The sequence below is a fragment of the Triticum dicoccoides genome, chromosome 7A (genome assembly GCF_002162155.2).
Source record: "Triticum dicoccoides isolate Atlit2015 ecotype Zavitan chromosome 7A, WEW_v2.0, whole genome shotgun sequence".
Taxonomy (NCBI): domain Eukaryota; kingdom Viridiplantae; phylum Streptophyta; class Magnoliopsida; order Poales; family Poaceae; genus Triticum; species Triticum dicoccoides.
The window spans coordinates 191,024,245-191,049,877 of record NC_041392.1 but is presented as its reverse complement, the minus strand read 5'-3'; positions in this window follow the sequence as shown (position 1 = coordinate 191,049,877).

Genomic DNA, 25,633 nt, shown 5'->3' with positions numbered 1-25,633 from the left:
TTGGGGTATGAGGAAATGAAATGTATAACGGAGGGTATTCCAAAGTTTAATATTGATAGAATTCTTGATTTTGATCTAGAGAAGATTTATATATATTGTGCGGTGAATTGCATTGAAAATCCTTATATTGCCAACTACATAAAGAAAAGAAAACAAATAGAGGATGAAGAGAATACTAATGAAAGGGAAGAGGCTTCCCAATACCCTCCTATTATTTATTATGACGAATCAGGTAATGAGGAGGAGCCTCCTATTTAACAAATCTCATTAATAAGGAGCTCCAAAAAGAGGATTGAACCCACACATGATGTGGTGAAGAAGAAGAAAAGAAAAGGAAGAGAGGTAAAAAGGTACCCCTCCCAAATAATGGTGCTCCCATTACTATTGTGCCTCATGAAAATATAATTTTGGAAGATAATGATACTTATTATGATCTTGAAAATCTTTTTGGCACTTGCTTGGAAGAATATGATAATTGCTATACTATTGGTGTTATCCATACTATTAATGATGAGAATGATTATGCTTATGATATGAAAAGGCCCAAGCTTGGGGATGCTATGTTTGATGAAGATAATGTTTTTGGGAATATATTTGCTGAAATTAATGTTTGTCCTAAGCTTGGGGAAGCTATGATTAATGAAGATGATATTTTTAGTCTCCCAAGTTTTGATATGCAAGTTTATTATGATGATAGCATGCCTCCTACTTATGATGATTATTGTGATGATACTTATGCTATAAAAAGTAGTGATTATATTTATAAAACTTGTCATGATTATGATTATCCCTTCTCTGAACATTACTCTTTTAATATGGAAACAATTTATTGTATTAAAGTCTCTTATGATACTCCCACTATTCTGATTGAGAAGAATTTTGCTTATGTGGAAAGTAATAAAATTTCTATGCTTATAGATCATGAAAATAATGCTTTAAGTGATGGTTATATTGTTGAATTCATTCATGATGCTACTGAAAATTATTATGAAGTAGGAACATATGCTTGTAGGAATTGCAATAATATCAAGTTTCCTCTCTATGTGCTTAAAATCTTGAAATTATGCTTGTTTTACTTTCCTATGCTAGTTGATTGTTGTTCCCATAAGTTATTTGCTCACAAAATACCTATGCATAGGAAGTGGGTTAGACTTAAATGTGCTAGTCATATTCTTCATGATGCTCTCTTTATGTCTCAATTCTTATCCTTTATTTGAGCATCATTGAAATCATCATGCCTAGCTAGGGGCGTTAAACGATAGCGCTTGTTGGGAGGCAACCCAACTTTATTTTTGTTACTTACTTTTTGCTCCTGTTTAGTACTAAATAATTCATCTAGCCTCTGTTTATATGTGGTTTTATGCTTTTAATTAGTGTTTGTGCCAAGTAGAACCTTTGGGAAGACTTGGGGAAAGTCTTGTTGATCATGCTGTAAAAAAACAGAAACTTTAGCGCTCACGAGAATTGCTGCCATTTTTTATTGGAGAGTTATATTTAGTTAATTCTTTTTGAAGATGATTAATATATAAACTCCTCAGGTCCAGAAATTTATTTTAGAATTTTATGAGTTCCAGAAGTATATGTTTGATCCAGATTACTATAGACTGTTCTGTTTTTGACAGATTCTGTTTTCTATGTGTTGTTTGCTTATTTTGATGAATCTATGAGTAGTATCAGAGGGTATGAACCATAGAGAAGTTGGAATACAGTAGGTTTAACACCAATATAAATAAAGAATGAGTTCATTACAGTACCTTGAAGTGGTCTTTTTTTTTCTTTCGCTAACGGAGCTCACGAGTTTTCTACTTTAAGTTTTGTGTTGTGAAGTTTTCAAGTTTTGGGTAAAGATTCGATGAATTATGGAATAAGGAGTGGGAAGAGCCTAAGTTTTGTGTTGTGAAGTCTCTCTCTCTCTCTCTCTCTCGTGTTCTTGAGGTGATAGGATCTTGATGTATCGCAAGCTTTGCTATTATATTTGGATCCTATGATGTTTCTTCCCCCCTCTACTCTCTTGTAATGAATTGAGTTTCCCCTTTGAAGTAATCTTATCGGATTGAGTATTTAAAGATTTGAGAACACTTGATGTATGTCTTGCCGTGCGTATCTATGGTGACAATGGTATACCACGTGATTCACTTGATGTATGTTTTGGTGATCAACTTGCGGGTTCCACCCATGATCCTATGCATAGGGGTTGGCACATGTTTTCGTCGTGATTCTCCGGTAGGAACTTTGGGGCACTCTTTGAGGTCTTATGTGTTGGTTGAATAGATGAATCTGAGATTGTGAGATGCATATCATATAATCATACCCACAGATACTTGAGGTGACATTGGAGTATCTAGGTGACATTAGGGTTTTGGTTGATTTGTGTCTTAAGGTGTTATTCTAGTATGAAGTCTAGGACTGTTTGTGACACCTATAGGAACAGCCCAATGGATTGATTGGAAAGAATAACTTTGAGGTGGTTTCGTACCCTACCATAATCTCTTCGTTCGTTCTCCGCTATTAGTGACTTTGGAGTGACTCTTTGTTGCATGTTGAGGGATAGTTATGTGATCCAATTATGTTAGTATTGTTGAGGGAACTTACACTAGTGAAAGTATGAACCCTAGGCCTTGTTTCCTATCATTGCAATACCGTTTACGCTCATTTTTATCAATAGTTACCTTGCTGTTTTTATAATTTCAGATTACAAATACCTTTATCTACTATCCATATACCACTTGTATCACCATATCTTCGCCGAACTAGTGCACCTATACAATTTACCATTGTATTGGGTGTGTTGGGGACACAAGAACTCTTTGTTATTTGGTTGCAGGATTGCCTGAGAGAGACCATCTTCATCCTACGCCTCCCACGGATTGATAAACCTTAGGTCATCCACTTGAGGGAAATTTGCTACTGTCCTACAAACCTCTGCACTTGGAGGCCCAACAACGTCTACAAGAAGAAGGTTGTGTAGTAGACATCACTCCACCAGAGCCCTAGATTGGTTCTGCCAAGGTTCCGCCTCGTGGCGGCGGAGTTTCATCCCGTGAGATAGCTTATGATTTTTTCCTCGACGAAAGATTCCATATAGCCAAAGATGGGCATCAGAGGGCCACCAGGGGGCCCACGAGGCAGGGGGCGCGCCTAGGGGGGTAGGGCGCGCCCCCCACCCTCGTGGACGGTGGGTGGTGAAGGAAATATGCCCTAGAGGCAATAATAAAGTTATTATTTATTTCCTTATATCATGATAAATGTTTATTATTCATGCTAGAATTGTATTAACCAGAAACATAATACATGTGTGAATACATAGACAAACAGAGTGTCACTAGTATGCCTCTAGACTATCTCGTTAATCAAAGATGGTTATGTTTCCTAACCATAGACAAAGAGTTGTTATTTGATTAACAGGATCACATCATTAGGAGAATGATGTGATTGACTTGACCCATTCCGTTAGCTTAGCACTCGATCGTTTAGTATGGTGCTATTGCTTTCTTCATGACTTATACATGTTCCTATGACTATGAGATTATGCAACTCCCATTTACCGGAGGAACACTTTGTGTGCTACCAAACGTCACAATGTAACTGGGTGATTATAAAGGAGCTCTACAGGTGTCTCCAAAGGTACATGTTGGGTTGGCGTATTTCGAGATTAGGATTTGTCACTCCGATTGTCGGAGAGGTATCTCTGGGCCCTCTCAGTAATGCACATCACATAAGCCTTGCAAGCATTGCAACTAATGAGTTAGTTGCGAGATGATGTATTACGGAACGAGTAAAGAGACTTGCCGGTAAGGAGATTGAACTAGGTATTGAGATACTGACGATCGAATCGCGGGCAAGTAACATACCGATGACAAAGGGAACAGCATATGTTGTTATGCGGTCTGACCGATAAAGATCTTCGTAGAATATGTAGGAGCCAATATGAGCATCCAGGTTCAGCTATTGTTTATTGACCGGAGACGTGTCTCGGTCATGTCTACATTGTTCTCGAACCCGTAGGGTCCGCACGCTTAAGGTTTCGATGACAGCTATATTATGAGTTTATGAGTTTTGATGTACCGAAGGAGTTCGGAGTCCGGAATGTGATAACGGACATGACGAGGAGTCTCGAAATGGTCGAGACATAAAGATTGATATATTGGACGGCTATATTCGGACACCGGAAGTGTTCCGGGTGATTTCGGAGAAAACCGGAGTGCCGGAGGGTTACCGGAACCCCCCCGGGAGAAGTAATGGGCTTTATGGGCCCTAGTGGAGAGAGAGGGGCGGCCAGGGTGGGCCGCACACCTCCTCCCCCTCTGGTTCGAATTGGACTAGGAGAGGGGGGCGGCGTCCCCCTTTCCTTCTCCCTCTCCCCCTTCCTTTCCCCCTCCTAGTAGGAGTAGGAAAGAGGGGAGTCCTACTCCTACTAGGAGGAGGACTCCTCCTCCTTGGCACGCCCCAAGGGCCGGCCGGCCTCCCCCTTGCTCCTTTATATACGGGGGCAGGGGGGCACCTCTAGACACACAAGTTGATCTTCAAGATTGTTCTCTGAGCCGTGTGCGGTGCCCCCCTCCACCATAGTCCTCGATAATATTGTAGTGGTGCTTAGGCGAAGCCCTGCGATAGTAGAATATCAAGATCGTCACCACGCCATCGTGCTGACGGAACTCTTCCCCGACACTTTGCTGGATTGGAGTCCGGGGATCGTCATCAAGCTGAACGTGTGCTAGAACTCAGACGTGCCGTAGTTTCGGTGCTTGATCGGTCCAACCGTGAAGACGTACGACTACATCAACCGCGTTGTCATAACGCTTCCGCTGTCGGTCTACAAGGGTACGTAGACTACACTCTCCCCTCTCGTTGCTATGCATCACCATGATCTTGCGTGTGCGTAGGAATTTTTTTGAAATTACTACGTTCCCCAATAGTGGTATCCGAGCCTAGGTTTTATGTGTTGATGTTATATGCACGAGTAGAACACAAGTGAGTTGTGGGCTATATAAGTCATACTGCTTACCGGCATGTCATACTTTGGTTCGGCGGTATTGTTGGATGAAGCGGCCCGGACTGACATTACGCGTACACTTACGCGAGACTGGTTCTACCGACGTGCTTTGCATACAGGTGGCTGGCGGGTTTCAGTTTCTCCAACTTTAGTTGAACCGAGTGTGGCTACGCCCGGTCCTTGCGAAGGTTAAAACAGCACCAACTTGACAAACTATCATTGTGGTTTTGATGCGTAGGTAAGATTGGTTCTTGCTAAGCCTGTAGCAGCCACGTAAAACTTGCAACAACAAAGTAGAGGATGTCTAACTTGTTTTTGCAGGGCATGTTGTGATGTGATATGGTCAAGACGTGATGAGATATAAGTTGTTGTATGAGATGATCATGTTTTGTTGAAGTTATCGGCAACTGGCAAAATCCTTATGGTTGTCTCTCTATTGCATAAGATACAAGCGCCAAATAATTGCTTTACTTTATCGCTATGCGATAGCAATAGTTGCAAGAGAAATTGTTGGCGAGACGACCATGTAACGACACATTGATATAGATCAAGATGATGGAGATCATGGTGTCATGCCGGTGACGATAGAGATCATGATAGTACTTTGGAGATGGAGATCAAAGGCGCAAGATGATCATGGCCATATCATGTCACATATTTTGATTGCATATGATGTTTACTTTTATATATATCTTAGTTTGCTTAGTTCGACAATAGCTTTATAAGATGATCTCTCACTAAATTTCAAGGTATAAGTGTTCTCCCTGAGTATGCACCGTTGCGAAAGTTCTTCGTGCTGAGACACCACGTGATGATCGGGTGTGATAGGCTCTACGTTCAAATACAATGGGTGCAAAATAGTTGCACACGCGGAATACTCAGGTTAAACTTGACGAGCCTAGCATATACAGATATGACGAACACTGGAGACCAAAAGGTCGAGCGTGAATCATATAGTAGATATGATCAACATAGTGATGTTCACCATTCAAAACTACTCCATCTCACGTGATGATCGGACATGGTTTAGTTGATTTGGATCACGTGATCACTTAGATGATTAGAGGGATGACTATCTAAGTGGGAGTTCTTAAGTAATATGATTAATTGAACTTAAATTTATTATGAACTTAGTCCTGGTAGTATTTTGCAAATTATGTTGTAGATCAATAGCTCGCGTTGTTGCTTTCATATGTTTATTTTGATATGTTCCTAGAGAAAATTGTGTTGAAAGATATTAGTAGCAATGATGCGGTTTGGATCCATGATCTGAGGTTTATCCTCATTGCTACACAGAAGAATTATGTCCTTGATGAACCGCTAGGTGACAGACCTATTGCAGGAGCAGATGCATACGTTATGAACGTTTGGCTAGATCAATATGATGACTACTTGATAGTTTAGTGCACCATGCTTAATGGCTTAGAATCGGGACTTCAAAGACGTTTTGAACGTCATGGATCATATGAGATGTTCCAGGAGTTGAAATTAATATTTCAAGAAAATACCCGAGTTGAGAGATATGAAGTCTCCAACAAGTTCTATAGCTAAAATATGGAGGAGAATCGCTCAACTAGTGAGCATGTGCTCAGATTTTCTGGGTACTACAATCGCTTGAATCAAGTGGGAGTTAATCTTCTAGATAAAATAGTGAGGAAGCTAATGATGATGATCATGTAACTTCAGATCAAGTTACTACCGGACATCGTAGGTAAACCAGAATAAAATCCACACCAGAGTGATATGGTAATCCTATTCTGGAGGTCATGTTACTTGACCATGACAAACCTACGAACTATGAGGAAGTGATGATGAGCCCAGATTCCGCGAAATGGCTTGAGGCCATGAAATCTGAGATGGGATCCATGTATGAGAATAAAGTGTGGACTTTGGTTGACTTGCTCGATGATCGGCAAGCCATAGAAAATAAATGGATCTTCAAGAGGAAGACTGACGCTAATAGTAGTGTTACTATCTACAAAGCTAGAATTGTCGCAAAAGGTTTTCGACAAGTTCAAGGTGTTGACTACAATGAGAGTTTCTCACTCGTATCTATGCTTAAGTCTGTCCAAATCATGTTAGCAATTGCCGCATTTTAAGAAATCTGGCAAATGGATAACAAAACTGCAATCCTTATTGGATTTATTAAAAAAGAGTTGTATATGATGCAACCAGAAGGTTTTGTCAATCCAAAAGGAGCTAACAAAGTGTGCAAGCTCCAACGATCCATTTATGGACTAGTGCAAGCCTCTCGGAGTTGGAATAAATGCTTTGATAGTGTGATCAAAGCATTTGGGTTTGTACAGACTTTTGGAGAAGCCTGTATTTACAAGAAAGTGAGTGAGAGCTCTGTAGCATTTCTGATATTATATGTGGATGACATATTTACTAATCGGAAATGATATAGAATTTCTGGATAGCATAAAGGGATACTTGAATAAGAGTTTTTCAATAAAAGACCTCTGAGAAGCTACTTACATATTAGGCATTAAGATCTATAGAGATAGATCAAGACGCTTAATTGGACTTTCACAAAGCACCTACCTTGACAAAGTTTTGAAGAAGTTCAAAATGGATCAAGTAAAGAAAGGATTCTTGCCTGTGTTACAAGGTGTGAAGTTGAGCAAGACTCAAAACCCGACCACGGCAAAAGATAGAAAGAGAATGAAAGTCTTTCCCTATGCCTCAGCCATATGTTCTATAAAGTATGCCATGCTGTGTACCAGATCTATTGTATACCTTACTCTGATTTTGGCAAGGGAGTACAATAGTGATCTAGGAGTAGATCACTAGACAGCGGTCAAAATTATCCTTAGAGGAATAAGGATATGTTTCTCGATTATGGACATGACAAAAAGGTTCGTCGTAAAGGGTTACGTCGATGCAAATTTTAACACTGATCTAGATGACTCTAAGTCTCAATCTGGATACATATTGAAAGTGGGAGCAATTAGCTATAGTAGCTCCATGCAGAGCATTGTTGACATAGAAATTTGCAAAATACATACGGATCTGAATATGGCAGACCCGTTGACTAAACTTCCCTCACAAGCAAAACATGATCACACCTTAGTACTCTTTGGGTATTAATCACATAGCAATGTGAACTAGATTATTGACTCTAAGTAAACCCTTTGGGTGTTGGTCACATGACGATGTGAACTATGGGTGTTAATCACATGGTGATGTGAACTATTGATGTTAAATCACATGCGATGTGAACTAGATTATTGACTCTAGTGCAAGTGGGAGACTGAAGGAAATATGCCCTAGAGGCAATAATAAAGTTATTATTTATTTCCTTATATCATGATAAATGTTTATTATTCATGCTAGAATTGTATTAACCGGAAACATAATACATGCGTGAATACATAGACAAACAAAGTGTCACTAGTATGCCTCTACTTGACTAGCTCGTTAATCAAAGATGGTTATGTTTCCTAACCATATACAAAGAGTTGTTATTTGATTAACGGGATCACATCATTAGGAGAATGATGTGATTGACTTGACCCATTCCGTTAGCTTAGCACTCGATTGTTTAGTATGTTGCTATTGCTTTCTTCATGACTTATACATGTTCCTATGACTATGATATTATGCAACTCCCGTTTACCGGAGGAACACTTTGTGTGCTACCAAACGTCACAACATAACTGGGTGATTATAAAGGAGCTCTACAGGTGTCTCCAAAGGTACATGTTGGGTTGGCGTATTTCGAGATTAGGATTTGTCACTTCGATTGTCGGAGAGGTATCTCTAGGCCCTCTCAGTAATGCACATCACATAAGCCTTGCAAGCATTGCAACTAATGAGTTAGTTGCGAGATGATGTATTATGGAATGAGTAAAGAGACTTGCCGGTAACGAGATTGAACTAGGTATTGAGATACGAATGATCGACTCTCGGGCAAGTAACATATCGATGACAAAGGGAACAACATATGTTGTTATGCGGTCTGACCGATAAAGATCTTCGTATAATATGTAGGAGCCAATATGAGCATCCAGGTTCCGCTATTGGTTATTGACCGGAGACGTGTCTCGGTCATGTATACATTGTTCTCGAACCCATAGGGTCCGCACGCTTAAGGTTTCGATGACAGTTATATTATGAGTTTATGAGTTTTGATGTACCGAAGGAGTTCGGAGTCCCGGATGTGATCACGGACATGACGAGGAGTCTCGAAATGGTCGAGACATAAATATGGATATATTGGACGGCTATATTCGAACACCGGAAGTGTTCCGGGTGATTTCGGAGAAAACCGGAGTGCTGGAGGGTTACCGTAACCCCCCCGGGAGAAATAATGGGCTTTATGGGCCCTAGTGGAGAGAGAGAGGGGCGGCCAGGGTGGGCCGCGCGCCCCTCCCCCTCTGGTCCAAATTGGACTAGGAGAGGGGGGTGGCGCCCCCCTTTCCTTCTCCCTCTCCCCCTTCCTTTCCCCCTCCTAGTAGGAGTAGGAAAGAGGGGAGTCCTACTCCTACTAGGAGGAGGACTCCTCCTCCTTGGCGCGCCCCAAGGGCCAGCTGGCCTCCCCCCTTGCTCCTTTATATATGGGGGCAGGGGGGCACCTCGAGACACACAAGTTGATCTTCAAGATTGTTCTCTTAGCCGTGTGCGGTGCCCCCCTCCACCATAGTCCTCGATAATATTGTAGTGGTGCTTAGGCGAAGCCCTGCGATAGTAGAACATCAAGATTGTCACCACGCCATCGTGCTGACGGAATTCTTCCCCGACACTTTGCTGGATCGGAGTCCGGGGATCGTCATCGAGCTGAACGTGTGCTAGAACTCTGAGGTGCCGTAGTCTCGGTGCTTGATCGGTCGGACCGTGAAGACGTACGACTACATCAACCGCGTTGTCATAACGCTTCCGCTGTCGGTCTACAAGGGTACGTAGACTACACTCTCCCCTCTCGTTGCTATGCATCACCATGATCTTGCGTGTGCGTAGGAATTTTTTTGAAATTACTACGTTCCCCAACAGGTGGCCCCCCTCTGATACTTGTTTCACCCAATATTTTTTATATATTCTGAAAATAATTCCCGTGGAGTTTTAGGACTTTTGGAGATGTGCATAATAGGTCTCTAATATTTGCTCCTTTTCCAGCCCAGAATTCCAGCTACCGGCATTCCCCCTCTTCATGTAAACCTTGTAAAATAAGAGAAAATAGGCATAAGTATTTTGACATAATGTGTAATAACAGCCCATAATGCAATAAATATCGATATAAAAGCATGATGTAAAATGGACGTATCAACTCCCCCAAGCTTAGACCTTGCTTATACTCAAGCGAAAGCCGAAATCAAAAAATATGTCCATATGTTTAGAGATAGAGGTGTCGATAAAATAAAATACGGACATGAGGGCATCATGATCATTCTTATAACAACAACAACAACAACACACACACACACACACATATATATATATATATATATGTATATATATATATATATATTGTCATATGATCTCTTATGCTAAAGTAACAATTCATTCACATACTCAAGTATGAATCAGAAACTTCATTGAAAACTAACAAACTATAATCTCAGTCATTGGAGCAATTACTATTTATCGTAACATCGGAAAGAGTCAATATAAGAGCTTCTCAGCAAGTCCACATACTCAACCATCATTTAGTCTTTCACAATTGCTAACACTCACGCGATATTTATGGTTACGAAGTTTTAATCGGACACAGAGAAAGATATGGGCTTATAGTTTTGCCTCCCAACATTTTACCTCAAGGGTAATGTCAACAATAATAGTTCATGAAAACTCACATCCAATTAGCCATATATATCAGGATCTTTCCAACACCTTGTGCTTTCCAAAGGATAAAATGTAAAAAGGAAAGGTGAAGATCACCATGACTCTTTGCATGAAGTATAAGACAAGAATAAAAAATAGGCCCTTCGTAGAGGGAAGCAGAGGTTTCCATGTGCTTTTATGGTTGGATGCACAAAATCTTAATGTGAAAGAACGTCACTTTATATTGCCACTTGTGATATGGACCTTTATTATGCAGTCCGTCGCTTTTATTTCTTCCACATCACAAGATCGTATAAAGCTTATTTTCTCCAAACTAATAAATAATACATATTTAGAGAGCAATTTTTTATTTCTTGCGACGATGACAACTTACTTCAAAAATCTTACTCAATCCATAGGAAGATATGGTGGACTCTCATGGCAACACTAGGTTTAAGGATATTTGGAAGCACAAGTAGTATCTCTACTTGGTGCAAACAATTTGGCTAGCATGAAAGGGAAAGGCAAGCTCAACATGTTGGATGATCCATGACAATATAATTTATCTTAGATGTGAGAAAACATAACACTACTAAGACAAGGGCTATAGCTAATATGGACATTAATGTCGCACCATGTATGTGGTGCGCCACTGCTATATAGCAGTGGCACACCAGATACAGGTATGCCATTAATGTCCTCATTACTAATGGCGCACTAGGTGGGCAGTGCATCATTACTATTTTTGAAAAAAAGGTTAAAAAATTGTCAGCAGTGGCGCATCAGGGGACAGTGCGCCATTACTAGTTTTAGGTGCGCCATTGGTAACCCTGGTTACTAATGGCGCACCAGGGGACTTACCTATCAAAAAAACTAGTAATGGCGCACCACTCACCAGGTGCGCCATTAGTAACCCTGGTTACTAATGGCGCATTCTTAGGTGGTGCGCCATTGGTAACCTGGGAGTAGCTAGATATTTTGGACAGCCACCTACCACACTCACTTTCCCTACTTCATTTTCTTCACCTCTACCAAGCATGGTCTCGGCTGCCTCCTCCTACTCACCTCATTTTCACCATAGATTTACCCAAATTAAGTGGTTAAATTTCCTTTTTTTGATAGGTAAGTAAGGGGAAAGCTTTCTTTATGTTCTAGATCTACTTTTTTCTCCCTCCAACAACGTACACACTTTTCATGTCCTAGATCTGCGTATGTTTGTGGTGTTGCATACGTTTGTGGTGTTGCATATGTTTGTGTTTGCAGGTACCGGTATTTGAAATGCGATAGTTGCCAATATTTTGCCGGAATGTTGATTCGTTTCGGCGAGAATTTGGCACTATGCATTCTTTTTGGTCCTATTTTTAGGCAAAGTCATGCCAAATTTTTTTGGGTTCTAAAATATCATTTTGCTCTACCCCGCAGGCGACCATGGTCCGCACGAGGACCGAAGGCATCGTGAATAGGTTTCTGAGCTTCGCGAAGGCCGAGATGCTTCAAAAGAACGAGATGGATATAAGATGTTTGTGTCGAAGATGCAAGCTGAAGAGCCTTACGGACCCGGATTCCGTACAGGTGCGGTACCACATGCTCTTGCGTGGTTTCATGGATGGCTATCAGTGGCAAGGTGATGAAGATGACTATGAAGTCGTCCATGGGGGTCGGGCAAGAAATGTGGAAGGGCAGCAAGACAACCGCGGCGAGGGCGGACGAGAAGACGAAGAATCTCCAGGACATTATCACGAAGTAGATGCAGTACACAGTCATCATGTAGAAGATGCCGGACATGATGATGAGGAAGGTCAAGACGAAGGGCATGATCATGAAGATGAAGATGCCAGAGTAGACGACGATGGACCATCCATGGGCTGGGTGCAGGACCCTCATATTCAAGAGCTGCTTCTCAAGCAGACTGTAACACCCATGATGCGGCTATATCTCCCACGTGTTGGAGCACGACTTAGAGGCATAACCGCATTGTAGGCATGTCGCAAGAGGGGTAATCTTTACACATCCCATGTACTGAATCAGAAAGAGGTACAGAGTTGGCTTACAATCGCCACTTCACACAATACATGAATATAACATTACATCAACCAGATACAAACAAGGTCCGACTACGGAATCAAAATAAAAGAAGACTACCCCTAATGCAAAAGATCCCCGATCGCCCTGACTGGGCTCCACTACTGATCAACTGGAAAATGAAACAACACAATGAACACGATCTTCATCGAGCTCCTCCTTGAGCTCGGTTACGTCACCTGCATGGTATCATCGGCACCCGCAACTGGTTTTGGAAGTAGTCTATGAGTCACGGGGACTCAGCAATCTCGCACCCTCGTGATCAAGACTATTTAAGATTATGGGTAGGTAAAAGGTATGTGAGGTGGAGCTGCAGCAAGCACTAGCATATATGGTGGCTAACTTACGCAAATGATAGTGAGAAGAGAAGCAAAGCATGGTCGTGAACTAGAAATGATCAAGAAGTGATCCTGAAACTACTTACGTTCAAGCATAACACAAGAACCGTGTTCACTTCCCGGACTCCGCCGAGAAGAGACCATCACGGCTACACACGCGGTTGATGCATTTTAAATAAGTTAAGTTTCAAGTTCTCTACAACCAGACATTAACAAATTCCCATCTGCCCATAACCGCAGGCACGGCTTTCGAAAGTTCAAAACCCTGCAGGAGTGTCCCAACTCAGCCCATCACAAGCTCTCACGGTAAATGAAGGATATTCCTTCTCCCAGGAAGACCCGATCAGTCTCGGAATTCTGGTTACAAGACATTTCGATAATGGTAAAACAAGACCAGCAAGACCGCCCGATGCGCCGACATCCCAATAGGAGCTGCACATATCTCGTTCTCAGGGCAACACCGGATGAGCACTCCGTACAACTAAAACCAGCCCTCAAGTTTCCCCGAGGTGGCGCTGCAAAGGACTCTAGTTCGGACCAACACTTAGACAAGCACTGGCCCGGGGGCTTAAAATAAAGATGACCCTCGAGAGAGCGACTCCCAAGGGAAAAGTAGGTGGTGGTGAGGCAAATGGTAAAACCAAGGTTGGGCTTTGCTGGAGGAGTTTTATTCGAAGAGAACTATCAAGGGGTCCCCATAACACCCAACCGTGTAAGGAACGCAAAATCAAGGAACATAACAACGGTATGACGGAAACTAGGGCGGCAAGAGTGGAACAGCACACCAGGCATAAGGCCGAGCCTTCCACCCTTCACCAAGTATATAGTTTCATTAATATAAATAAGAGATATTGTGATATCCCAACATATCCATGTTCCAAACATGGAACAAACTTCATCTTCACCTGCAACTAGCAACTCTATAAGAGGGGCTGAGCAAAGCGGTAACATAGCCAAACAACAGTTTGCTAGGACAAGGTGGGTTAGAGGTTTGACATGGCAATATGGGAGGCACGATATAGCAAGTGGTAGGTATCGCAGCATAGCAATAGAGCGAGCACCTAGCAAGCAAAGATAGAAGTGATTTCGAGGGTATGGTCATCTTGCCTGAGATCCTGCAAGGAAGAAGAACGAGTCCATGAAGAAGATAAACGGACGTAGTCGAACGAATCCTCACAAAGACAACGTTATCGGAACCAACCCGAAGAAGCAACACCAGAAAGAATCAAACAACATAGTAAACAACCACCACATAAGCATGGCATGATGCACAACCAAGTATGATGCATGTTCGGTTTAATGAGGCATGGCATGGCAAAATGCACAAAAAATCCTACAAATTGTTGCATATTGAAGAAAACACCACATGACTTATTTAGTTCTCTCTCGTTTATGTACCCAACAAAATTAAATGTTGATTAACATGGCAAGGGGGTGAAGCATAATAAAACTACTTAACTAGGCAAGTTTAAATGAGGCCGGAACAACAAACAACAAGTCCGGAAACTCCTCATGTGCATATTTTGGTTTTGGTACTGATCTGCCCTAAACACAATTTTAGAGTTGTTAAACATGCAAAGTAAAGTCACCATGTTAAACTAGGCATTTCTCCACCCCATTTACATATAAAGTTTATTAAGTTCGGAGCTACGGTTAATTAGTTATGAAATAAAGCATTTTAACGAGTTATTTAAGAAAATTTAAACAAACAACATTTTAAACATTTTAAACATAGATCAAAGTGGCAAATTATTAATCTACACAAAATTCTAAGCAAGTTTCATATATTAAGTTTTTCCATGTGATGCTTAGTTTGTGAGTTAAAATATGCATGAAGTTCAAGGGTGTTTCTACAATACTGTTTAACTGGAACAAAAGAGAAATTCGCCAGATGAAAAAAAACATGCACTGGGCTGAATCTGGCTGGCCCAACATGCACAGGAGAGGGGGTTGGGCGCTGCTCACCATGGGCCATGGCCCAGTTTGACGGTGAACAAGGGAGGCTGGCGCGTTGGGCCTTGGCGCGGGATGCGGCCCACGCGGTCGCTCGCATGCTAGACCAAGCGACGTAGGCAGCAGCGGGAGAAGCAGGAGCGCAAGTCAACGCACGCGGCGTGAAGCGGCAGGAGCTCCGGCGAGGCGGTCTCGGCGGGGACCGATCGGAACGGGACTGTGGCGGCGGGATCCGGCGGATCTGGGCGCGGGGATGGAGGGCACGGACATGGCTGAAGTCCCGGTGGACTTGGGCGGCGACGAGGCTAGTCTCTGGCGAAGCAGAGGCACGGGGACGAGGAGGACAGCCTCGTGCGTTCCCTTGGGGCACGCGGGCGCGTCGGGGTGACCTGAAGGTCGAGGTCGCCGGCGGGTTCGCGGGATGTAGCACGGGCACGACGCGTCCTGCTGGAATGAGGGGTTTGAAGTCTCCGACCTGCGCGGGACGAGCTTAGGATGGCCATGGTGCTAGAGCTCCTGTTGAGTGTTGAGGTACAGAGAGATGCAGAGATTGGGAAGAGAGGGATGCAGGGAAGAGGGAACGGAAAGAGAGGGTCGCGAGGGACTGGCCTGGAGGTGGTCATCGGCAGCGGCGCCAGTCGTCGAGGCGAGGCGGTGGTGCAGTTGGATGGATTGATCGATGGAATTGGCTGGTGTGTGAAAACGAGGAGGGGATGGATGCCGAGAGAGAGTAGGTAGGCGGCGGCAGGAGGATGGATGGGACAGCTCCCTAGAAATTAGGGTTTGTCTAGTTTGTAAAGCAAGTGGATCTAAAAGCAGACTAATGAAAGCCCTCCGATCTAAAATGGACGGCTGAGAAAAATATAGGTTAGGAAGTCCAAAAAGAAAACGGAGACGTTTTGTAGATGTTTAGAGATGATCCGGACCCATCGGTGACGACTGTCCAGGTCGGGTCCGGGACAGCTTTCGGGCCCGCGCGCGAGGAGGGCCGCGGGCTGACGAGAGAGTTTAGGTAGGGCCTGACAGTGAGTGGTAGTGGGCTGTGTAGAAGGCCTCAGGCTGAGAGAAGAGAAAAGAGAGAGGCCCGGTGACAGATTCTGGAGACCGAAAACGTCCGACGTTAGACCGACTATATTGCCGCTATAGTTAACCGTTGGGGCGTCAAACGGACTCCGAATGCGATGAAACTTGGCAGGCGGTCTATTGACAACAAAACAACACCGCATGCCAACTTTCAACCAATTCCGAGAACATTTTTCGGCCACTTATAAAATGCTATTTCGGACGTGCCTTGGGCGCATGCAAGTGTGTCTGGGCTCAGAACGGAAAACAGACGGAATTGGGGGAACCCGGACGGATGCAAGTTTTGAAAACATGATGATGCAATGCACATGATGACATGGCAAGAATGCAACATCCAAACAAATGACATGGCAATGACAGCGAATAACTGGAAGACACCTGGCGCATCGGTCTCGGGGCGTCACAACACTCCACCACTACGAGAGGATCTCGTCCGAGATCTAGGATGGCACCGGAGGGAAAAGGAAGAGGAAAAGGAAGGGGTAAAACTAAGTTGCTTCTTTGACAAACGAGTGAAACCAAAGAACCTTGAGAGGTTGAACAACTTCAAGAAAAGAATACAACGGAGATGAACAAAGTTGAAAACACTCCGTTAGAAAAGAGGAACAAGGAACATTACTAGAACCTTGTAGGTTTGAAGGCATAAGAAAAGTGTTACAAAGGACAAGAAGTACATGCAAGCACTCCGGTAGAAACGAGATGCAGAAGGAACGATAAAGATCAAGTACGCCAACACTCCGGTTAAAACAAGATAGAGGAGGAAAAAGAATGATATAATTTGTACAACACTCCGACTGCAAATGGAAGGAATTAACAAGAACTTGACAAGATGAGAGGATACTTGATGAAATCAACAACACGCTGCCTCCGGAACTATTGAAAGAATGGCACAAGGGGGTAAGAAAGATTTCGGATAGCACTCCGGTTGAGAAAAGAGGTAAAACTTGATAAGATGAGAGAACTGGAATGAAAACATGACACTCCGGCTGAATGGATAAGCAAATGAAAGAACATGATCTTCAGAATATGAGATGATGAGTGGAAAGAGCATCATCACAATGCCTCCGGAAGAAATGAAAGAATGCAATGAAAATAATGGAGAAGAAAACAACATGTTCTACCTCAAATGAATTTGAGAGAGCATCCTTAAAAAGAAGGATTGAACGGAGTTGTTGGGAAATCAACAACGAAAAGAACAGGCTTTGTCGTGGAATTGTCACGGTAGATATCCTAGTGTAAGGACTTAGTCGCGAGGCCAACGCATCTATGTGGTAGCTTGAGATGGGTTTGTCGGGGCGAGAGACGCGAGGCGGATCATCACACAAGACGAGGATTTAGACAGCTTCGGGCCCCGGGAAGCATCATCCAGAATAGCCCTACATGCTTTTTGTGGCTAGGTCTCCTAATGCTCATGAGGGAGTCGCCGCATAAGCCGGCTCCCCTTTATGTCTAGCCCTAGATATTGTTTCTTGTTGCTTGTCCCTCTTTGGGGAGCCCTGCCCCTCCTTATATATATGTTGAAGGGGCGGGTTACATGACTAGTCCTAGTAGGATTAGGATTACTCTATTACAAGTGGAGTCCTAGTCTTGCTTTCTTTGTAAGAGAATATTCCTTATGCTTTCCCCTTAAACCGTCCCACCATTAATATGAGCCGGCCTTCTGGGCCTTGGGCCTAGTCCTCCATCTGACCCGCCGCCGGGGCCATCCGTGAGTCGCCAGGCTCGTGAGTCGTCAGACCAGCGAGCCGCCAGACTCGTAACTCGCCAAACCTTCGGCGGGTTACCAGTGAAACGCCAAGTCCCAGCCGGGTCATATATCCGGCCGGGCCATACCGCGAGGTATATCCCTGACATTAGCCCCCAGTTTAATTTGGATTTATCCATGTTAAACTGAACCTGTAAAATAAACACAAGAACAAACTTGATAGGTTGTGCTCCGGGTTAAATATTTTCCTGAACCGGCACCTGATCATCCTTAAGGCCTTGTTATTTCCTCCTGGCTGCGCATTCATGATCTAATAGAAAATCTCCTTTAGCAGATGTGTTCAAACATTACCAATGCAAAAAAATACAAGCACTTTTTCTGAAAAGTCCGGGTCAATAGGCCAGCTTCATAACCAATTTGCTGACATTGACTCTTGTAGAAAAATATTAAAAGAAATAATCCATTTGAATCGGTTTCCAAAGCGCCGGCTTAATAAATATTGGTCTTGAAATACTCATCTGATTTGCAGCCGGTTTGAAGATGTAGAAACTTGCCAATTTATGATTACCAAAACTGCCGGACTATAAACAAATGATGTCGGGTCATGTAATTGTTACTGATGCCGGGTTAATCTTATGATGACGCCGGGTCATAAAGTTTGCAGATTTATTTGATAATAATATAATACCTGATTTGCTCAAAACTGAGAATTTGAAGTTATTCCTCCCTTATATGCATATCACCTGTAGCCCCCAAGTGTCGGGTTTTCATGCTTGCAGCAACCTGGGACTTGTAATTGCCTTATGCTCATAAAAATTTCAACCAGTGTAGCCCCCAAGGGCCGGCTCAGTAAGATATTACTGAGCTGGGACTTTGTATATAATTCATTGATAATAACATCATATGATGTAATCTCCACCATGGGGCTTGAACCCACGTCCACAAGGTTAAGATCTTTGTACTCTACTAACTAAGTAGTGGATCTTTCAATATAATGGATTAAGGCTTGTGTACCTTGAATTTTAGACAGGAGCAATTGGTAGCCCCCAAGGGCCGGCTCATTTAGAATGTGATGAGTTGGGTCTTCAATAAGTTGAGCAAAAAATGACTTTGCATTAGCCCCCAAGTGCCATGGTGCATGCTGGCAGTGACATGGGACTTGCATATCCGATGTAATCTCAATTTAAATAATGTAGCCCCCAAGTGCCGGGTTGTAAGCCTGCAGCGACTCGGGACTATTTCTTTCATTGTAGAATAAATCATATCCATTGATAAAATACTAGCCATTGCGCTGAAGTGACTTTGAAAAACTCAATCATAATATTAGTTACTAATAAACATAATAAATATCCAGCCATGTTGGCTATTAAAGATTTGAATAACCCGGTTTGAAAACCTCAATCATTCAATATCATAATGAAAAATCCAGCCAAGTTTAGCTATTTAAAGATTCAAGTACTTTATCTGTTGACAAGTAAATTCGGAGTTTTAAATACCCGTCGGCTCTTGGCCGATGGCGATTTAATCCACATCCATTGTAAGCCGGAATTTTTATATCCCGGCTATTTATAGCCTTTGATTAAATCCAGCACAGATGATCATTCTGAAGCATCAATTTTAATGATGAGTTTGGACTTAAGTATTTATATAAGTCATAGTTCTGCAAATCTTGCACAAAGTTTAAACAACATACGCCCTGGCGACTTAGTGTCAAAAGCCAGGGCGGGTAACCACCCAAATGTAGTCTTATCCTGTAATATTGAATTTGCACTGTCAGTCTATGTGACCTGCACAGTAAGGGTGATAACCCAATCTTTGATATGCACATGATTCCAATGGCGTAATTCAAAATATACCGGCGGCTTAAAGTCCATAGCCATGGCTGGTTTAAACATAATCATGTATAAACAATATCATACCTGTGATATTGGATCGTACTGCTGGCTTATGATACTTGTGCAGTAAGGGTGATAACCCAAAACTTAGAAGTTAAACCTTCCAAGTATTAACATTCTCATATGCTGGCAACTTGTTCGTCGAAAGCCAGGCGGGTTAATAGAAATCACATATATATGCTTCAGAGATGAGAAAAAAGTCTCAAAACCCAAAAGATTGTGTTCCAAAAAACTTAATCCAGACAAGAAGAAAATCAAGGCTTCTGATTCGAATACGACTAGTAAACCGTTCCAAATGGGTTAAGCTAGTATTCAAATACGACCATGTAGCCCCCAATGGCTTTGGCGTTGCCTGTTCAAGAGGGTACCGACAACTATGTTCTCTTTGATTCGAATACGACCTATGTTTGAACAGGAAGCCCCCAAATGACCTTGAGAGTTGTTTAACGACGCTGATTCGAATATGATCCATGTCGGACCCAAAAGGGGTTGAGCTATGATTCGAATACGATCAAGAAGCCCCCTAGTGAGTTTGGCTTTGAGCCGATCAAGAGGGTTACGATAGCTATGTAATCTTTGGTTCGAATACGACCTATGTTTGAACAGGAAGCCCCCAAGTGACCATAATAAGATAAGCCATAAGGCGGGATACCCATGTTTGAACCGTGCATCATGGCAGCAAGCTCTCTTTGGCAACCTTTAATTTTTCTGAGAACTCGAATCTTGTGAGAGATTAATTCTTTTTGAACCCGAACTTTAAACTGGATTTGAAAGCTTTCAAAACTTTGTGGGAGACAGATTGTCCTTGAGCTGAATGTTTGAACCGGATTTGAGAGCTTAAAAGCTTTGTAAGAGACAAATTTACCTTAAGCCGGATGTTTGAACCGGATTTCAGATCTTTAAAAGCTTTGTAAGAGACAAATTTACCTTGAGCCGGATGTCTGAACCGGATTTGAGAGCTTCAAAGCATTGCAGGAGAGAGATGTCTCTTGAACCGGATTTTAAACCGGAATCTTTATTTTGAACCGACAATTTTCTAACGGCCTTTAAATTTTCATCAATAGGACAATGTTCTCCGGAACCGGGTTATCATTCCCTCCAATGACCCGGAGTTCCCGAGTCATGTCATTGTAGGCCCCGAGTCTCAAGGCGCCTTGAAGAGTTGTCTTGAGATTCTCCATATTTGATCGTGATATAAACCGGTATGAGTCATTCAATATCTTAGTGATATAACATGTCCTGCACTAGAGAATTTGCAAGCCAGAGCAATTGCTTTTTTAAAGAAAGCAATATATAATATAAAAGTATAATGGATGGGTTTCACCTGGTATGCTAGGCCAGGAAATATAAGCCACGGAGTTCGTGATCACCACGGCAAAGCTAAAAATAATCACGGGCGAGCCGGCCGCGGCGTGGTAAGCTAGCGCGGACGGGTGGGTCAATCGCAGGCGCAATTGTGTTGATGTAGAATGGACCGTGGGGGCGGCGGCTTGCGTGCGTCCGTCGGGCGACTTATGAGAGCGGGTGCGGCACCGGCGTGTTGATGTTGACCGGACCGCGGGAGCGGCGGCGTGCGCGCGTCCATCGTGAGGGAGTCGGCCGCGGTGCTGGAAGCCAGCGCGCACGGGCGCAGACTGACGAGTCGGCCACGGCAGTGGTAATCAGTGCAGGCGCGAGAGTTGGCCACAACGTTTAAACCGGCGCGAACCTCATGTCTATGGCATGACGACACTTTTGTAGTGGATCTTATCCTACACAAAATATATTGAAAGACAGAGTAATTGTTTTTTGAAGAATTAATATGTGCTAAAAATACTGAGAACATATAGCATCTGATTTATTTTCCGAATGAACCGCTGGATAATGTATAGTTGTAAGACAAAAAAAATTCTCCAACACATCTCCTTCGGTTGTCCTGGAAATTGTGTCATGTTGAGAGTAGTAGTAGTACTGGTTCTTTTGTCTTCAAGTGCCCGTGACCTTCTCCTCTTGTCTTTTTCTAATCTCACATGAAGGACCTGTTTGAAGTGCTAGCGTGTGCACACACTGCTCTTTAACAATAGCTTACAAGCCCCGGCCTCGTTAGTGGAGAAAACGGCTCAAGCAGAGGCGTGGCGATGCAGGTCAGCTCAGCGGCGTAGGTGAAGCTGCAAGAGCCTGCTCCAGGGCTGCTCGCATACGGAACTGACCGGCGAAGCGGCGACTTGCCATGCAAGGCCACAGAGGAAGTGGCAGGTCAAACGGAGGAGTCCCGTGTCGTGGCTGTTTCCGGGTCGGCCCCAGTTGAACCGATCGGGTCGTGGTGCTCCCTTTGTGGTAATTGAAAAAAACTGAACCAATACAACTATGTAGTAGCTTCACGTACCAGTACTCGTTGCTGGTTTGATCAAAGCAATGATTAAAAAACGAATTCTGGACCTTGCTGGAGTAGAACTATAATAGTATATTGACAAACAAGAGTAGTTTTCCCTCAATCCCCAGGAGCCCCGCCATGCAATAATTGTTTCTTTATTCCTTGGATCTCTGCGGCTGGATTAAACATCAATCATCACCAATCTTCGTCCGTACCGACGTGGCCACGAAGAGGAGTTGCAATCTGACCCGGATCCTGTAATACATGCACTTTCAACATAAAACTCATCTCGAATTCTCGATCCCGACGATTCTTGTCCGTCTCGCCTGCAGCAGAAAAAAGCGATATGCACTAGGATTCAATGGGACGCCGTGCAACGTGTGAGGCGCCGCATGCAAACCCAAAAATCTCTATGAAACTCGTATCCGCCGGCTCCAAAGTTTTGACCATAACTCTGATCTCCCAACAATAAATTTGCCGGCTCTGTCTAAGCTTGTCCGGCGGTCGTTCCATGCCAGCTCTTTTTCATCTGATCAATGGTGAACTCCTCAATCCCTAAGAGAAATCCCTCCAAGAACTCAACACCACCATGCGCCTGACCTCACGGTGGGCGCCAACTATCGTGGAATTGTCACGGCAGATATCCTAGTGTAAGGACTTAGTCGCGAGGCCAACACATCTATGTGGTAGCTTGAGAGGGGTTGGTCAGGACGAGAGACGCGAGGCGGATCATCACACAAGACGAGGATTTAGACAGCTTCGGGCCCCGGGAAACATCATCCGGAATAGCCCTACATGCTGTTTGTGCTAGGTCTCATTATGCTCATGAGGGAGTCGCCGCATAAGCCGGCTCCCCTTTGTGTCTAGCCCTAGATATTGTTTCTTGTTGCTTGTCCCTCTTTGGGGAGCCCTGCCCCTCCTTATATATATGTTGAAGGGACGGGTTACATGACTAGTCCTAGTAGGATTAGGATTACTCTATTACAAGTGGAGTCCTAGTCTTGCTTCTTTTGTAAGAGAATATTCCTTATGCTTTCCCCTTAAACCGGCCCACCATTAACATGAGCCGGCCTTCTGGGCCTTGGGCCTAGTCCTCCATCTGACCCGCCGTCGGGGCCATCCGTGAGTCGCTAGGCTCATGAGTCGTCAGACCAGCGAGCCGCCAAACTCGAAAGTCGCCAAACCTCCGGCGGGTTACTAGTGAAACGCCAAGTCCCAGCTGGGTCATATTTCCGGCCGGGTCATACCGCGGGGTATATCACCGACAGGCTTGTTGAGGGCTTATGGACAACATCTCAAAAACTTGAGGTGAAATCCTGCCACTAGCGGAAACAACAGATTGAATTGACATAAACAAGGAGACGAGAAACTTATATCACCGAGAGGATAAATGAAGAACTTGGGTCATTTATAAGCACCATAAATAGCAACAATCCTTAGGGAAGGCTTTAGGTGAAACATGACACAAGATAACTCCAACGAAGAGGTTGATGGATTTAAAATTCCTCATTATTAACAACATGTGAATCATGAAACATGAACTCAAATTATCAAGAATGACATAATACCACCTCCAATGATACGGTAGAAAGAGTTGCACTCCGGATTGCAAGATGAAGAATACTTGAGCTCCTTTGAAAAGAATCTTGATGAACACATCGAGAAGGATTTAAGTCCTTGATGAACCTCCATGAGGAACTCCAGTAATAAAAGGATGATCAAACAAAAGGAAAGAGAAGTTGAAAACACAACGTGATGCCTTACGATGATTTAGATGGATCTTTGCGACGAGATAAAGTGGAAACTTGGAACTCCGGAAGAAAAGATGAACAAAAGAATTCAAGAATTTTGATGAACCTCCGGAATAAGGAATTAATCACTTGGATGAAACAAGAATAAGAATTACATTATGCTTATCCTTCACCAATTAAATTGATGACAAGCAATGGATTTCATACAACTTATTCTCGTAGAAAGGATTAAGATAGATATGGCCAACTTCATAAGGTCTTCAACAAGTCACTGGTAGGATTGAAAAGAACGAATGAATTGATATGATAACGAATGACGAGAACTCTTGCACGAACCACCGTAAGAATTAAAATGACCGAAGAAAAGATAAAGGAACACCGAGAAGAATTATGAAATGAACGAGGATACTTGAGAGAATTTAGATACAAGTGAATGAAGAGATCCCGAATTGATTAGAGGATATTTGCACGATACACCGGTAAGATTTAGAGAAAAAGAGCTGAAAGCTGATAATGAATAATTCTGAGATGATGGGCTCCAGAGAAACAAACTGAAAAGACTCCTGGATTGCTCCGGAAGGATGAAAAGAATTCTCACAATCAAAACAATTATGAGAGTATGGCATCAAGCTAGAATCACGAATCTTTGAAAGAAAGGATAAGATTTGGAGGAAAAACTCTTCTTCGGTCTTCAAATACGAGAATGTTGACGAGAAACACCACCATGAATTGTTGAGATACTCCGGAATAATGAAGAATAGAAAATGTTGAAACAACAATGAAAAGAATTTGAAAGATCTTGGAGAAGGGCACTTGACTGATGATAAATCATTCTTACGTCAAACTTTGAAAAGAATTTGATTATAACTTCGGAAAAATAGAAGAGTCGGGTAAGATCCTAGGAAAAGACCTGTGGGTTAGGGCCCACTCAAGAGAAACACCATTGAAATGATTTAGAAGAGATTGTACCGGTTGAATTAAATGACTTGACTGAGATAACAATCTCGAAGTAGCTTGAACGGATTAAGAATGGAAAACACGAATCTTCGAGATAACTTGAACACTCTGGAACAATTGAATAGCAAGTGGGGAATGATTATGAGGTGCACCGTTATGGGAAAATATTTGAAACGAGGAAAAGGGATATGATCAACAAAGCTTGAATTAAATCCACCGGAGAAGAAAAAAGAACGGAGAATGATGAACTTGAAGCTCCGTTAAATCTTCCTGAGAATCACCGGATAAAACATTGAACGAAGATAATGAAGAAACTTCCCATCAATAAAAAGATACATGATTAAGAAATCTGAGTCCTTGAGGAAAAAGGGTGGGAGGGCGGGAAAAACAAAGGTAACTTGGGACGGATGAAACAAACAACATTGAGAATACTTGGAGTTGATCTTGCGGATGAGACAAATGATAGGATCATCTTGAAGAGAATCGCACCGGTTGACAAGGATTGACATGACAAACTCGATGATCGAGAAGGATTAGTATTCACATAGGAACATGAGAACACCGCTTAGGAAAAGTATGGAATCAACACTTGACTTCGAAGCAACTCGAATACCACAACTCAAAACAAAAACAAGAATTGGCTTGCAGAATAAGCCAGAACAAACATATGATAGAGATTTCGTCCGAAGTTTTTGTGGTGGGGCCCACACGGGCTCGATCGTACAGCACCATCATGTACAAGGCAGAGCACATGACATACGAA